The 17,474-nt window shown below is 36.0% G+C and overlaps 1 pseudogene; it reads left to right on the plus strand.

Annotated features, from left to right (window-relative positions):
- The first annotated feature begins 2,572 nt into the window (after positions 1-2,572).
- LOC131173017 (B3 domain-containing protein Os03g0212300-like) lies at positions 2,573-16,978 on the plus strand (annotated as a pseudogene).
- The last annotated feature ends 496 nt before the right edge of the window (positions 16,979-17,474 follow it).

Below are 17,474 nucleotides of genomic sequence, written 5' to 3' on the forward strand. Positions count from 1 at the left end.
AAATGATAGATTTTCAACTGTCCATGTACCATTATCCTCCAAAGCCTGTATTTCTTTTCTCATAGCTGCTCTCCACTGTTCATCCTTAACTGCTTCTGCATAAGAGCTTGGTTCATGTCCTGTAGTAATGGCTACCAAAAAACATCGGTGTTGTGCAGAGAATTTATCATAACCCACATAATGTGCTATAGAGTAAGGCATACCTGAGGAATCAGATTGGGAAGGTGAGCATACCAAGGGGCTTATTTTGATGGCGTTTATCACATAATCCTTCAAACGAACACTAGGTTGCTTGGCCCTTTGTCCCCTACCTAGTTGCTCTTCAACAACTTCACCTCTATCCACTCCCTCACTGTTTTCATGGATCAATTCTTCCGTTTCAAGATTCACCTTACTTTCTCTACCCACACTTTCATCGTGCTCCTTTCTCAAGTTGTTCTCTAAACCATCAACTTCATCATCCAACTCCTCAACTCCATTTTTAATGAGTTCATCACCCATTGTTTTCTCATTTGCATATGGAAATTCTGTTTCAGTGAATACCACGTCTCTTGATACAAAGTATTCTTTAGTTTCCAAATCATACAATCTCCATCCCTTCTTTTCAAATGGATACCCAACAAAAATACACCTACGACTTCTACTACCAAATTTATCTTTATCTCGATTCAGATTATGCGCATAGCACAAACAACCAAAAACCCGAACGTGTTTGTAAGAAGGTACTTTCTCAAAGAGCATCTCATATGGGGTTTTACCATTTAATAACATAGATGGAGTCCTATTAATCAAATACCCAGCTGCAAGTACACATTCTCCCCAAAAATTTATGGGTAAATTTGCTTGGAAACGCAAAGCTGTTGCCACATTAAGAATATGGAAATGTTTTCTTTCCACTCGGCCATTTTGTTGAGGTGTTCCTACACAGGAAGTCTAATGCAACATCCCTTGTTCATCAAAATATTCTTTCAAGCACATAAATTTACTTCCGTTATCACTTCTGACAATTTTCACATTTTTTTCAAATTAGCGTTTAACCATCACAACAAATTTCTTAAGAACACAAGCTACTTCTTGTTTTCCATTCAACAAATATATCCAAATAACACGAGAGTAATCATCAACAATTGTTAAGAAGTAAATTGCTCCACAAGAAATTGGGACTCTATAAGGTCCCCACAAATCATAATGTATCAATTCAAAACAACCATTAGCTTTATTGCCACTAGAAAAGAAAATCTCTCTTGTTTGCTTTCCTCTAAAACAAACTTCACAAGTTTTATTAGTTTTCCTACCAATACTACCAGCTTCTGGAATTAACTCTACCACCTTATAAGAAGGATGACCCATTCTCTTATGCCAAAGCTCAAAAGACCCCACATCAGTTACCTTGCAAGCATGTACCGATGTCACTCCCTTGAGAAAGTACAGCCCCTCGCGTTGCTCACCCGCTCCAATCAGGTTCCTCGAATTTAGGTCCTATATAGCACAAATTTTGTTAGTGAGTTGAATAACCAAATTTGAATCATTAAGTAGTTGTGATACAGAGATCAGATTGCAATTCAAATTTGGCACATAAAGGACTTGTTGCAATTTCAAGTCTCCTCCAAGCAACACAGTTCCTTCTTTCACCGCCAAGGTCTTTTCTCCTTTAGGTAACCCGATTGAGCATGGCACAATATCACGCAATTCACTAAAAAATGCTAACGTTCCTGTCATATGATGGGAAGCTCCTGTGTCAATAATCCAAGGAAATATCCTCTGCGTACCTATCAGCCTCTCATTGCCACCATTTTGACAAGAATTCAATATGCCCAGCAAAGCAGCCCACTGCTCTTCATTTAATCCACTAAGACCCTTTCGATATGAATTTGTCACAATTCCATGCCCACCATCAACTCCAGTTGCTTGTGTGGTGTTGGCACGAGCAACTCCTCCCTTGCTACGTCCTGCTCCATTGCCACGCTTTTGACCACCTCTTCGTCTAGCAGAAGTTCCACGTGGTCTATTACCCCACCATTTTGGATAACCTATCAGCTGGAAACAACTTTCAGCATCATGTCCCTCTCAGTTGCAATTAGAACAAATTGAGGATTTGTTTTTATCCCCCCTTGAATTTCAACTACCTGCTCGAATTGCAAAACTCATAGGATTGCCTCTTTCTTCCTTAGTTCGTGTCATAGTTCGCACCCGCTCTTGCTGAACAACCATAGCATAGGCACGATTCAAATTGGGCAAGTCTTCAGTTCTCAAAATATTAGAGCGCATTGTTCCGTATCCTTCTTCATCCAAGGCCATCAAAAACTGATGAACTCTCTCTTCTTCATGCTTTCTTTCCAATTCAATGGTAAGATTGCATCTGCAGCCTGTACAGATACACACTGGTATTTGATCATAGTTGTTTATTTCATCCCATAATGTTTTTAGTCTTTCGAAATAGGACACGATCGGTTAACCTTCCTGTCTACAATTCGCCAGATCCGATCTCAGTTGTTGCATTCGTGGACCATTCCCAATCGAGAATCTGTATTTAATATCCTCCCACAGATCCTTTACGTTCTCCATGTGAGAGATGGTCAAGCGAAGCATCAGTTCAATGGTGTTAAACACCCAAGAAACTAGCATAGAGTTAACCGTTCACCAATCTTCGAGTTCCAGTGAATCATCTGCTGGTTGCTTGACAGATCCATCAATAAAATCATATTTCTTTTTGGCCCGCAATGCAGTCCGCATAGCTCGCGCCCATTCTTCGTAATTCTCGCCCTTCAACTGAACTTGGGTAATCAAGTTACTTGGGTTATCATTCGAATTCAGTGTGTAAGAACTAGAAGTTTTCTTCCCTGATTCAGAACTCTCATTTTTCTTTTCATCAGCCATGGCTCTGATACCATGTAAAAGAACTAAAAAATTTTGAAATAAGAATTTTGATCTTTATTGCCCCAGAAATCAAAGATATATATAAAAAATTACAGCTAATAAATAGGTTCCTAATCAAGCTAAATTACCAAAATTGTATCAGAATCATATAACAAAAGGTGAGAACAGATATGTACAGAAAAATTCCTAAACAAATGCCCTAAATAAATGCAAAATAAGTGGCAGCTAACAGCTGCCTTTCCAATAGAAAGTAACAGCTTAGCTCTTGTATATAAACAGTACCAAATCTGATAGATTATAATTGATTCGTTTTCTCCCAAATCATTTATGTACTATTTTGTTCAGTTTGCAACTGTCCCAATTGGAAACATTGCTTTTTTGACACTCTCTGCAGGCTGAAGTTGAGATCCCATTTTAGTAACCAATTTTTGTACTAAAATAAAGATTATACTGTTAATTCTTTTCTTGGTTATAAAACTTGGCAGCTGTATTAAAATATATTTCCAATGCCATTGACAATAGTCTTTGGATCCATTTAAGTTAATATTTCTAAGAAAAGAATTTAAAAATAATTGCAAAAGTTTATGAGGGCACCTTGATCAAGTACTCAGTTTAAATTTCTAGCCTTTTCATGCCCTTCACTGGCTGTAGTAAATTGTCAAATATTAGTTGCCCAAAAATCTTGGTTTTAGTCAACCTTTGTACTTGCAGTGTGGTCTGTAAAGACTGATTAGGATTCTCTAAAATTTGCTGGGAAACAGCTTAAGAATGATTAGGATCAGGATTTTCCTGTTGAAAGGAAAATTGGATGACAAGGATTCTGTTTCCATCACAAATAGGTACTGATTAGTATATTTCTTCGTTAAAGCTTGGCAGCATTTTTCCTTATGGAAAATCTTGCCACCCAACAACACTAGAAACTACACTATTCATTATCATAGAAAAAGCTTAAAAGTCGTCAGTTGGAATTGCCTTTCCAGTTTCCATAGTCTTAAACAAGGAAAGAGGAAGCAGCAACAATAAAGAGAAGAGTTTAAGCATGTTTCTCTTCAAGAACCATATTTGAAATCAAGAAAACTATGGTGCATGATTTGTTCACATTTTCTCTCGCAGGGAGCAAAATCTCTTAAAGAAAAACTACAAAAAGAAGGTAAAAGTTCAAGCTTTTCACTAATGGGTTCTCATAGTTGTACCTCACCATGAACAATTGAATATGATAATACCTTATAAGAACCAATTAATGAATTTCCATCTTCATCCTCTTCTTATAACATCCTCACTTTAGCTAGTCCGTACAGTCTACTGTTCCGGTGACCAGTGTCGGTACGGACAGCTAGAACATCCGGAAAAATATTTAAACTAAAGTGAGAAACCATAATTAACTCAAATATTAATAAGAAAAATTTGGGAAAAATTTTAGAAATAAAATACAACTAAGTTAAATGAGCCGGTGCCCTAGCGATAGGTAACCTAGTGAGAAGTTGCGGTTCTCGCAATTAGGAGCCCTAGACCAGGGGAAAAAATTATAAAATAATTTTTGGGACTCTAGAGAAGGGTCATAGAGGTTCTTATGGCATTAGAATGCCAAAAAAATACTTAGAAAAATTTTTCTATCGGCACAGACAATTTTGGCCCGTTAAGCCAAACGGAGGGCATTTTGGTTATTTCGTCTTCAGAGATGATTTTTGGCCAACTTGTCCAGTTAAATAAATAATTTATATAACATAAAATATGATTAAATATTGTTAAAAATTTAATTGAAATTAATTAGACAAGAAATGAAGAGAAAATGAAAGAAAATGGCATTATGACATCATAGTGATGTCATTAAAGTTTTCCCCACCAACCCAATATTGACACATGACATAAACTTATTTAAAAGAGACACATGGGCTGAAAATTAAAGAAAAATCGAAACTCTCTCTCTTCTTCTTCTCCTTGACGTCAACCATTCCTCCATGGCCACCATGAACAAGCTTTTTCAAGCTTGATTTTCCCTAGCTTTCTTCCACCAAAAACCCTAATTGTCAACACAAAAAATTATTCTATCATCTTGGTGAAGCTTTTGGGAGCAAAAAGAATTAAAAAGAAAGAATTCTTACAAGCTTTGGGTTAGCTCCCTAAGAGGTTAGTGACCTAAACTTAATTTTTACTTTGAATACATGTTTAAGGACTATGTATGAGTAAGAATTACAAAGGAAAATTTCTAAATACCACTTGTATGCCATCCCTTATTTTTGGCAGCCATGGTTAGGTTTTGATTGTGATTAGTTTAATGAAGTTAAAAGGTTGTTATGGCTGCCCACAATATGTACTTACTAAGTGGATTGATGAAATGAAGTGAAAATGCATGTGTCGTAATGTTTGAGTTAGGGTTTGGGGTGGAGAAATGGGACTTTGATAATGTGATGATGAAAATAGGTTTTAATGGTCAATTAGTGACCATTTAGTTCTATTTAAATAAAAAATGAAGTGTGTTGAGTGATGGGATTTGGGTTTGGTGTGGCTGCCCTTGGTGACCTGCAGAATTGGACATGAGTCCAGCAGGTTTGGGCAGCCATAACTTGAATTGTAGAGGTTCAATTGGTGCAAGGCTAATTGGGCATGAAACTAGACACATAATGGCATAACTTTGGTGAAGAAACCATGCCTATAAAACCAAATGAAGTGGACCAAAAGCTTGCCCTAATCCGGGTGACCTGCAGTCTGCCTGGGCAAAATGACCAAATGAACAGTGTTTGGTCATTTGGCCATAACTCAGTGTAGAAAGGTCTAATTGACTTGAAATTTTACCAGCAACAAGCTAAGATATAGACCAACAACTTTCATGAAGAAATCTAACCCAAATTATGACCAGAACATATTCAACAAGTGAGTTGCAGTCACTGTTCACTACACTATAGATATGGTCAGTCCAGAAATTCTGGACAGAATTTCAATCCAGCCAGTTGTGATTTTTGGACCATAACTTGAGCTAAAAAACTCCAAATGGAGTGATTCTAAAAAGGAAATGCAACTAGACAAAATAAGGAACAACTTTCATGTTGATCATTTTGCCAAATTCCCACTGCAAAATTGACCAATGGAATAGTAAAGACAAAGCATAAAAATTGAAAATTCTGACCAACTAACATTAAGCTTAGAAATGGTATTGGCAACCAATACCAACAAATTTTGAATGCAAAATGTGGTATGTTGGGAGTATTAAAACCAATGTACCTATTGTCTATGCAAAAGTCAACATTCTAATTGACTAATGAAATGAATAGTAACATTCAAACTTGAAATTCATAAATTTTGAAATTTAAAAGTGTAATATGCCCTAGTATACCTAACAAGATTGGTTTGGATAGCTTGACATGCCAGTAGGGTTCTATTAGCAGTACTGCATATGGCTTCATGTCATTCTGTGTTTCATGGCTTCTCATGCCATTCTGTGACATAATAGCCTTTGGCTATGTTATTTGAATTATTACACTTGGATTTTAACCCCAATAATTATTACAGCTTATTAGCTGTTCTGTTGCACACCGGGAGACACAATGTGACCGATGGTGTGATGGTCCGAGGTACTTAGTACCCAGTGCCGGTTTACCCATTTATCCAGTCCAGTCAATTAGTATGGGTTACTCAGGCAATGATAATAAAACTTACCAAATTTTAATCGAATAATAATGCAAATAATATCAGAAGTTAAGTCTATAAAAAATGTAAACACACATTCTGCATATTCGTTTTATTTTATTTTATTTTATTTTATATTGTCACCACTAAGCAGAATTGCTTAGAGCATCGCTTTTGCCATGCGTAGGTACTGGAGACCTAGTTGGTGAGCCCAACAGACATCAGACTGGGTGAGCCTTCAGATTTGCATCCGGAGTCCCGAGTCACTTCACACCTGTAGTGCATATGGTAGGACATAGGATTTTGGGAGCATTTTGTATTTTGGCATTTTGTATTAGTTTGGATTGTAACTATAAACTCTTGTAATTATGTATTAATGTAAACATATGAAATTTCATATTATTGAAATTTTCTGCATAATGTATGTTGATAAATGAAATGTTGAGAAATATTTATGAATATGCTTCAAGTGATGAAGTGAACAGAAAAGTTTTAAAAATAGTATTGTGATTTGAGATTGAGATTTTGAGATTGACTTGAAATGTGTATAATGGAGTTTGGATTTGAAAATCATATTGGAAATGTTTTTAAACAGGTTCAGAAGAACTGTTTTTCCAATTTACAGCAGGCACTCTACCGGATTTTTTATAAAATTTGTGGAAAAATTCAGATTTATCAAAATTATAAATAAATGAATTAAAAAGGGATAAATTGTAAATAGAAACATAAATTGGTGCTCCGGCACACTGAGTGGCATAACTTGCTACATTGTAGACGGGTAAGGGGTGTCACACTTCTAGCTGCCAAAGTCAGCCTGCCCTTATTCTTTGCAAGTCGTAGATTTCAATGAAGGAGATGGACCTCATTTTTTCAAACTTATTCATGAAAGTACCATCGCTGAGGGAAAATTTGTAAGCACATAAGCTCTCTCACATGTATCTTAATTGTTTTTTTCAATTCTTATTAACTTTTTGCTTTTTTCCTTATGTAATCTTGACCACTTTCGATTTCTTTTATTCTCATAAATGTTTTGTGCATAACTTGATTATTCTTTCTATTAGATGGTTCCAAAGACGTTTACTAGACAGTAAGGAAATTGTCTGTCAAGTCCAGTAATTACCCTTGAGGTCCCAAGTGGTGCCAAATGGGAAGTTGAGCTGTTGAACAATGAGGGAGAGATTTGGTTGGATGAGGGTTGGAAAGAATTTGCCCAGCATCACTCTCTTGAGCAAGATTAGACTTCGTTATATTTTTTAAACATGTTGAAGATTGTCATTTCGATGTGATCATATGTGATGAAAACGGATTAGAAATAGAGTACCCAGACCATGCCAGTGATGTTGTTGAAGTTATAGAGCTTGATATGGAAGAAGAAGAACAAGAACAAGGAGGAGAAAATGACATTCAATTGGTGAAAAAAAAATGTAATGGCAAGCAAGCTATAGAGGCTTCATCCTCTATTACTTCTCTATCACTTGAAGCTTCCAACAACTTCACTACAAAGTACCCATCTGTTATAACAAGCACGCAAATCTAAGGCATACATACAAATAGCACAATCACACAGTATTAAAAAGAGAAGAAGAATAACACAGGATTTAATGTGGTTCAACCATAAGGTCTACGTCTATAGGCAAGACAAGAGAAAAAAGTTCCACTATGATGAAAAGAGCAAGATACAATCAATCAGAACTCTTAAACTCTAACCCCAGTGTGTTTTCCGAATATCTTACAACTCTACCGCAAAGGATAGAATATTACAATATTTATACTGGTTTATACCGCAAGGGCATTGCCCTTGCAACCCTAAGGAAATCAGTGGTGGGCTTCGAACTCAGGCTTATCGGCCCATGCCCTCCGCTACCACCATAGATCTCACTTTTTATCCCAATCGGGTTGCAACGCGAAACTTTCGGATCGGGTCCATGAAAAAAAACCATATCCCAAAATTCAAAGCCACAAAAAATAACAATTCTTTCCCTTGGCTTGAATTTCCTCTATCATCAACAAAAATAACCACAAACACACTGTCTTGCCATCTGCCCTCGCAAGGGCATTACTGAGCACTACAAATACTAACCAAGTTTAGGCAATGCCTAAACTTGCTGACTCTGACTCTCTTGGTCATCATATCTACTGGATTATCATGTGTAGAAATTTTTTGCACAACTACAGTCCCTTGAGATACAATGTCCTAAATGAAGTGATATCTGACATCAATGTACTTAGTTCGCTCATGGTACATCTGATTCTTTGTGAGATGTATTGCACTCTGGATGTCACAAAACATTGTTGCCTTGTTCTGTATTAACCCAATATCACCCACCAAATCTTGTAACCATAAAACTTCCTTTACTGCCTTTGCTAAGGCCATATATTCTACCTCTGTGGTAGATAAAGCAACTATAGCTTGCAATATTGCCTTCCAACTGATAGCACTTTCAGAAAGAGTAAACAAATAACCTATCAAAGATCTCCTCTTGTCTAAGTCCCCTACAAAATCTAAATCTACATAGTTAACAACTGAATCACTCATCTTGGCCCTGTCAAATGTCAGACCAACATCTGTAGTACACTTCAAATACCTCAAAATCCATTTCACTGCCTGCCAATGCTCTTTCCCAGGACATGCCATGTATCTACTCACAACACTAACTGCATGTGAAATGTCAAGTCGGGTGCATACCATAGCATACATGATGCTACCAATAGCACTCGAATAGGAAACACTAGACATGTGCTCCATTTCCTCATCTGTTTTTGGTAACATATCTGCAGATAACTTGAAATGGCAGCAAATGGAACAGTCACAGGCTTAGCATTATTTATGTTGAAACACTTAAGCACTTTCTCAACATAGGCCTGTTGAGACAAGAAAAGCTTCCCAACACTTCTATCCCTGGTAATTTCTATTCCCAATATCTTCTTTGCAACACCCAAATCCTTCATCTCAAACTCATCACTCATCTGCTTTTTCAGAATGTTAATTAGTGATATGCTTTTAGTAGCAATAAACATGTCATCCACATACAACGGCAAATAAACAAAGGAATCATCTAAACAACTTCTTATGATACACACAACTATCATATGAGCTACGATTAAAGCCATTACGAACCATAAATGTATCAAATCTTTGTACCACTGCGTAGGAGATTGTTTTAGACCATATAAAGATTTCTTAAGTAAGCAAACACAGTTTTCCATACCTGGAATGACAAATCCCTGAGGCTGACTCATATAAATTTGCTCCTTCAACTCACCATGCAAAAATGCTGTTTTCACATATAGTTGCTCAAGCTCTAGATTATAAAGAGCAACCATAGCAAGTAAGACTCTGATAGAACTATGCTTCACAATTGGAGAGAACACTTCATTAAAGTCAATCCCCTCCCTCTGAGTAAAGCCTTTTGCTATCAATCGTGCCTTATATCGAGGTGCTTCAACCCCTGGAGTGCCTTCTTTTTTCTTGAACACCCATTTGCAACCTATCACTTTTTGTCCCTTAGGCAATGTTACAAGCTCCCAAGTCTGATTCTTGTGAAGAGATTCAATTTCTTCACTCATAGCACCAACCCACTGATCTGCATCTGAACAAGAAATAGCTTCTCTATAATTGCTGGGTTCATGCACATCAACTATTTCAGTAGCTGACAAGTCAAACGCAACTAGATCTGCATATGCATATCTCTGCGGTGGTCTAATTTATCTTCTCTCTCTACCAGTTGCAATGTTATATGGTTCCTGTTGCTGTTGCTTAGGTGCATCCTCTTATTGATTAGGATCATGCACCTTATCCTCTGAATCACTGGACTGAACTGCTAAAGTATCAATATCAAGCTCCACCTGTTCTCTGACACCGTGATCTGATTCTGCTATAGACTTCTCCCTCTGACTATTTAATGAAGCAGACTAATTAAATGTCACATCCCTGTTGATAATTAATCCTGGAGACTTTGGATCATTGCACCACAACCTGTAGCGTTTCACTCCAGATGCATACCCTAGAAATATGAATTTTCTTGCCCTCGGTTCAAGCTTACCATCTCTCACATGAGCATAAGCAAGGCAACCAAATACTCTCAGCTAAGAGTAATCAGCAGGTGAACCGGACCAGATCTCAAAAGGAGTTAGAGATCTATTAACCAAGAAATAGGCTGTATTAATTGCTTCAGCCCAAAAATCATTTCCCAATCCTAAATGGGAGAGCATGCTTCGTGCTTTGTCACAAAGCATTCTATTCATATGTTCTGTAATACCATTCTGTTGTGGTGTCCTTGTACAAGTGCGATGTCTCACTATACCTTTATTACTGCAGAATGCATCGAACTCACAATTGCGAAATTCCAACCCGTTATCAGTTCTAAGATGCTTGACCTTCTTTTCTGTCAGTTTCTCAATCATCGTCTTCCACTTTACAAAGGTTGAAAATGCCTCATCTTTTATTTTCAGAAAATACACCCACACCATCCGAGAGTAATCATCAATCAAAGTCATGAAGTACCTGGCACCGCTCTTAGAAGGGATTCTGTTAAGACCCCATAGATCTGAGTGGATATAATCCACTGTTTCTCTGGTCTTGCACACTGTCTTTTTATCGAACTTTACCCTGGTCTATTTACCAAACACACAGCGTTCACAAAAGTCTATAGATTCTGTTTTCTGCCCGTCCAACAAATCCCGCTCGCTTAACATAGATGATCCTCTTTCACTCATATGACCAAGATGCATATGTCACAATTGAGTCTGATTCTGATTATTGCTTCCGGATGCTACTGCAGCTTCCCCTGAAATTGTACTGCTCTGAAGAAAATACAATCCTGAAACCAAACTGCTCTTCATGAGTACCATAGAGCCCTTGCACACTTTGAGAACTCCATTCTCTGCATAGTATCTGAATCTATAAGAGTCAAGTATCCCAAGAGAAATCAGGTTCCTCTTTAGTCCTGGAACATGTCAACAATTTATAGTTCTGACAACGCCATCAAACATCCTCAATCTGATATTACCAATTCCTTCAACAGATAATGCACGATCATTGCCCAGAAACACCTTGCCACTCATCTGTTTGTAAGTGACAAACCGGTTTTTGTTTGGACACATGTTATAAGTAGCACCAGTATCAAGAATTCAGGAATTTTGTCTATGATCTGAACTCACAGATAAAATTTCTCCAGCACTGTCATCACCATCAGAATCAATAAAACTATCAACCACATTCATAGATTTTTTTGGTTGCTTTCTCTTTTTATTTTTCAACTTGGGATAGTCTCTCTTGTAGTGACCTTGTGTCACACTTTACCCTTCTGTAAGGCATAACATGATCCTGTAGTATACTCTTCGCCTATCGATAACCCATTAAATACATTACAAGGGATTTTAAAACAATTTTACTTCTTTTAAAGGTGGCGAGCACTTTTGGTAGAAATTAAAAACTTTTATTTAAAGTTAAACCACATATCAAATTTTCAATCAATTTAAAGTTTCAGCAAATTTTATAAAAATTTTGGCTGAGTGCCGTCTCTAATTGAGAAAAATCAGTTCTTCAAAACCTGTGAAAACACTCCTAATAATTTTATTTCTCAACTCCAACCGTCAATATATTCTCAAATCAATACAATTCAACCAAATTTCAATTCAAATTTTATAACTCAAAATTTTTTTCAAAATAATTTGATAAATTCATAAACATTGCATTAAATTAAATTTACCTATACAAGTCTTAATTTACAAAAGGAAAATAAAAAAAAAATATTATTACAAACTTTAATATATAACTGCTCATCTAACTACTTAGATACATATAAACAAAAGATTATTTACATCAAGTCAAATTTACAAAGGTATAAATAAATACCCATACAAAAATCTTCAAACTGTGCTCCCCTATTACTGTAGCAACTCACTCTGCTGCTATGTCCTCTTCCCTATCTGCGACAGCAAAATAAAGTTATCACTGAGTAAATTTTACTCAGTGGTACACAATAAAAATTTAAAATGCGGTACATAAAACATTCATTGACAAATCACAATTTAAATATTTCACAATCTCATTTCACAATTTTTAAAGCTCAATATAACACAAATTTAGTCAAACAATTTAATAAACACAGTATTGCCGAACAATAACACAACTTAGGCCATGACACAAAATTTTCAAACTTTGCCGTGTTGTACACCACGATAATACAAACTCACCCTACTAATCGAAATCAATAAGAGAGGTGGCTAGCTAGCTAATGAGTACTCATCCAAACTCACTTCAGACTGGCAAGCCAGAGAGGGAGGAAAATGATCAAATATTAAACTCAACCCCACAAGTGGAGGAGGAACATAGTAAAGGACTGTCATGCCAAGTGTGAATAAAAAATAATTTCAAATCACAACATTTAAATATTTCATACAAACCACAAATCACATTTTATCTCAAAATTTCCATTTACAAAGTAGGCAACACAATAATTTTCAAATAAAATTCTCAAAGCCAAAATTATTAAAAACTATCATATTACATACTAAATCAAATTTCAATAAGAAATACTTAAATAAGTTTATTGTGCACGAACCTCGTAATTAGTCTTTCCTTATTTTATTCCTGTCGATTCCCTTCCTCGGAAGACCCTTTTTCTACTGAAGCACATAATTTAGATGTTTCAATATTTATCAAAATTATGTTTAACCAAAATTTTAGCAATTGAAATTTGCATTTAAACTTTACTTATATAATCTCATAAATTGAGTTCTTTGTGTTCTTGATTATGGTGGTTACTATTTATTTAACCATTGAGTCAAAATGTTGACTTTTCCACTCTAATTAGGTATACCAATTCTCATTACACCCATATACCACATTTTGAGTGCCTAATTTGTTGGTCTTGATTGCCATTTTAATTTCTAAGTCTCCTAAAAAAAAATTCAATTTTTCAGTTTTAGTACTCTGTTTTGCACTGTTCCATTGGTCTAGTTACTGTGAAAATTTGGCTAAGCATCCTTCATCAAAGTTGTTCTTTATTGTCTTGTCTTTAATTCCCTTTTTGAATCACTACATTTAGAGTTTTATAACCCAAGATATGGTCATTTTTCTAAGGCTGGCCGGATTGGTGTTACCCAGAATTTCTAGGCACTTTATTGGTTCTAGTAGTTTTGGACAATTAACTTTGGGTGGCAAAATGACTTAGTTATGGGCAGAATTTGAGTTGGTGTTCTTCATTAAAGTTATAGTACTATGTTATACCTTTCCAATGCCATAAAAAGCAGGTCATTTGGACCTATCTAGCCCAAGTTATGGAGAAATGAACAAATATTGTTCATATAATCAATTTTGTACAGGGCAATGTACCTAAATCCAGATTTGACCTAATTGTTCACTATCTAAATGTCATTTTCTGGGTATGGTCTCTAAATGAAAATTGTGTCTTTATGTGTCTAATTTCATTCCCAATTAGCCTCATACCAATTGGGCTAGTAGAATTTCAGTTTTGGTCCCTGAAAGGAACCTAGGTCAAACTGCCAGATTAGGACCCCTCACTAATCTGAATTACACTTCATTTTCACTCATTCAAACACATTCCAAATGACTCAAAATGACCATTTCAGACCTCATTTAGGTTCCATTACATCAATTATCAATTTTCTCTAAATTTTCCCTCAAACCCTAAGTGCCAAGAACCCTAATTTTGTAATTCATTCACTTAATGCAATTAAAGTGCGCAATAATCTTCTCTACACTTAATTCAACTCATTTAACCTTTTAATTTCCTCAAATTCACTCAAATCCTACTCCCACTAAAGTTGGCCGAATTCCCCAATTAGTCCTCACACTTGATTTTGTTTAAATTTCACCTTAATTCTAAGTTTATTTCCCTACATAAACATAAATTTAACTAAAATTTACAAGTTTAAATCACTTACCTTTCTTGAAGTTCCAATCTTTCAATTCTCTATCTTTTTCCCTTTCTTTTCTCCTTCAATCTTCTTGTCTACTTGCCAAAGTAAGGTAAATTGAGGAATTTGGAGGGAATATGTGGGAAATTTAGGGCTAATGAAGCTTAAAATTGGTGCTTCAATGGAGTTTTTTGGAGAAAGAGAGGAGAGATGGAATGGCAGGCCAAAATGGGTTGAAGAAGATGGGTTTAATTCTTTTTTTTATTTTTATGTATTTATCTTCATTTTTTACTTAGTCAAAAATTAGAATAATTAAATTTTATTTTTGACATCATCGGTGATGTCACAAGGGTGAGGTAATAATTCAATTTTCATTCACTTTTCTTTTTCCTTTATTTTCCCATAATTCTTTAATTTAATTCTCTATTTCAAAATTTTCGTTTCTCCGATTTTATTGGACAGTTAGGCCAGGAGTCACCTCTAGGGGTGAATTGACCAATTTACCCCTCGCCGGTTTGATCTGGTTTGTAAATAATCTGGTATTTCTTCTGGAGTCCTGACCAAATTATTTGACCTACTTATCAGCTCTTTTCTATGATTTTCTCTTTTCCACTAGATTCGCAATAGTCTTTAGGACCGCGGTGTCACAATTTTCTATTCAAAATTAGGGTTAGGACTGACTTCGTAGTCACTTCCCGATAAAGTCACCCATCGCTGTGACCCTCAGCTCATTTAGTTTTTTATGCTTTATATTTCTTACTTAGACTTAACTATCTGATAATTACTATTTATTTTCATTCAAGGCTTTTTTAGGTATCTTAAACATAGTTCTAATTCTCTTAATTGTCTGGACCAACACCGGTCACCGGAACAATGCAATATGCCAGGCTATGCAAATATGGGTGTTACATCTTGCTCCCTGCACTCAAAATAGTTGGCCTTTTTCATTCTCGACTTAGATCTAGCCTTAGATTTCTTCATGCTGGAAGAACCCTCCCTTGAATGTGTTCTTCCCATGTTCACCAAACCTTCACCCTCAAATCTTTCTCTATTATCTGGAAATTTCTTTTTCAACTCTTTCGATTTTAGAGAATTACTAACATCATCTAGTGAAATACTATCTTTCCCATACAACAAAGTATCAACAAAAGTTTCATAGGAGAGTGGCAAAGAACATAACACAATAAGGGCTTGATCCTCACTATCAATATTCTTTAGGTCCATAATGATTTAATTGAATTCATCCAGATATTTTTTGATGGGCGTACCTTCGCTTATTCTCAGATTGTAAAGCCTTTTCTTCAGATACAGGCGGTTAGTCAGCAATTTGGTATAGTACAACTGCTCTAATTTCTTCCATGTCACAGATGCTGAGCTTTCACCAGCAATCTTGCGTAGGACATTATCAGTTACGCTCATGAAAATCGCACTCAAGGCTCTCTCCTTTAGATCAGCTTTCTCCGCCTCTTTCATACCTTCTAGAAAGTTATTCTCGATTGCCTTCCATAAACCTTATAGGATCAAGAAAGATTTAATTTTAATCTTCCACAGACTAAAACTCGATCCACCATCAAGCTTCTCTATCTCATACTTCTTTGAAGACGACGTTATCTGTAAACCTTAGGTTTTGCGCACAAAGCTCTGATACTAGTTTGTTATAACAAGCACGCAAATCTAAGTCACACACATAAATCGCACAGTCACACAGTATTGAAAAGAGAAGAAGAATAACATAAAATTTAACGTAGTTCAACTGTAAGGTCTACGTCTACGGGCAATACAGGAGAAAAAAGTTTCACTATGATGAAAAGAGTAAGATACAATCAATCAGAACTCTCAAACCCTAACCCCAGTGAGTTTCCCGAATATCTCACAACTCTATTTCAAATGGTAGAATATTACAATATTTATACTAGTCTATATCGCGAGGGCCCACATTGCCCCCGCACCCCCAAGGAGATCAGTGGTGGGCTTCGGGCCTAGGCTTATCGCCCCGTGCACTCCGCTACCACCATAGATCTCACTTTTTATCCCAATCGAGTCGCAGCGCAAGACTTTCGGGTCAGGTCACAATTCAAGTCCATGGAAAAAAAAAAAAAAAACATATCCCAAATTTAAAGCCACAAAAAATAACACCATCCTTTAAGAAGTTTGTTCAACCAGATCATCTGGAGGATTGCAATATGGTAAGGCACTTCTTGTTTTTAAAGGATTTGTTGGATGCAAAGGGTATTTCTAGTTTCTGAACATTTGATTGTTAATATGCTTAAATCTTATCTCATAAAAAACTTATATGCAGTGATGTTACTTAAATTTTGAATGCAGAATGTACCAATCAACTTTGTCCAAAAACATTTGGAGAGTAAAACACACACTGTGATGCTTCTAATTGCAGATAGAGCATGGACTGTGAAGTTAATGTACTATCCAAGCAGCAACATGGGTTGTCTAAGCAATGGTTTCTCCAAATTTGCAAGGGAAAATTCTTTGGTTGCTGGAGATGTTAATGTATTTGAACTCATCCAGAGAAATGTGTTTGGAAGTTTCAATTTTCAAATCTACTTGTTAGATGGATGGGAAAATAGTTCTGTAACTGAACTTTGTCTTTTCTTCATTATCTCGAAGCACTTTAGTTATGGTCAAGGAAAGACATACATTGAACTTGTTATGCTTTTCTTTATTTTGGAGGATTGGCATATGCTAACCTCCTTTGCATGGGAATTGGGTTCCCTGTTTCAATTTCTCAGTAACAAACATATAAAAGAAACTTGGCTATTTCGAGTACTTGGTGTTCATTTTTGGGTACCCTTTTGTTAATTGTTATGATGTCAAATGATTGTGCATAACAATACAAACTTCAAATGGGATTTGATTCAAAAACTTCCATAAAATTGTAAAATTTCATGTTATGAAATAGTTTTATATTCAACGTTTTAATATTATCAATTAGTAAAGGGTCCACAGCTCAGTGGTAGAGCATGTTGCTGCAGAATAAGAGTTCACCGTTCGACCCCTGTTGGGTCCTTTAAAGAATTTTCTTTTCCTCGTTCATTTCCTTCCAAGAAAATTGATTTTTCTTCTTTTCATTT

This window comes from Hevea brasiliensis, chromosome 14 (assembly GCF_030052815.1).
Source record: "Hevea brasiliensis isolate MT/VB/25A 57/8 chromosome 14, ASM3005281v1, whole genome shotgun sequence".
Classification (NCBI taxonomy): Eukaryota; Viridiplantae; Streptophyta; class Magnoliopsida; order Malpighiales; family Euphorbiaceae; genus Hevea; species Hevea brasiliensis.